Raw genomic sequence first — 733 nt, 5'->3', positions numbered from 1 at the left:
TGGTTTGAACTGCAGCAAATCATCTTGGCCATGTCTACATGTCTACATGTCTACAAGACTAAACGCATTGAGCTGCTGTGATTGGCTGATTTGGCATTTGTGTTAATGAGCAGTTGGACAGGTGGACATAATAAAGTGGCCGGTGAGTGTGTGTATCACGTTATTGAATGTTTCACTATATCCAGATCAGACTGAGACATGAGAGACAAGCAGTGGTAAAGGTCAAATGTTTCAAAGGTGCAGGTGGGATCTGCCGAGAACGAGAGATGAAAATCTAAATGTTTTATAAATCTATGCTTGAATGCTTTTAGTAAGATGGAGGCCACAGGCTGACCTCTGTGATTTCTTCAAGTGGGGTCTCTGCAGAACGTGTTGTCCTGTGGGCGGAGACAGCCCATCGTCATTGGCTGAGGTCTTAATGTGGGCGGAGACAGCCCATCGTCATTGGCTGAGGTCTTAATGTGGGCGGAGACAGCCCATCGTCATTGGCTGAGGTCTTAATGTGGGCAGAGACAGCCCATCGTCATTGGCCGAGGTCTTAATGTGGGCGGAGATGTCCCATCGTCATTGGTCGAGGTCTTAATGTGGGCGGAGACAGCCCATCGTCATTGGTCGAGGTCTTAATGTGGGCGGAGACAGCCCATCATCATTGGCTGAGGTCTTAATGTGGGCGGAGACAGCCCATCGTCATTGGCCGAGGTCTTAATGTGGGCGGAGATGTCCCATCGTCATT

This window comes from Austrofundulus limnaeus, unplaced genomic scaffold (assembly GCF_001266775.1).
Source record: "Austrofundulus limnaeus strain Quisiro unplaced genomic scaffold, Austrofundulus_limnaeus-1.0 Scaffold2897, whole genome shotgun sequence".
Taxonomy (NCBI): Eukaryota; Metazoa; Chordata; class Actinopteri; order Cyprinodontiformes; family Rivulidae; genus Austrofundulus; species Austrofundulus limnaeus.
The sequence above is the reverse complement of the archived record's forward strand: the minus strand, read 5'-3'. Positions refer to the sequence as shown.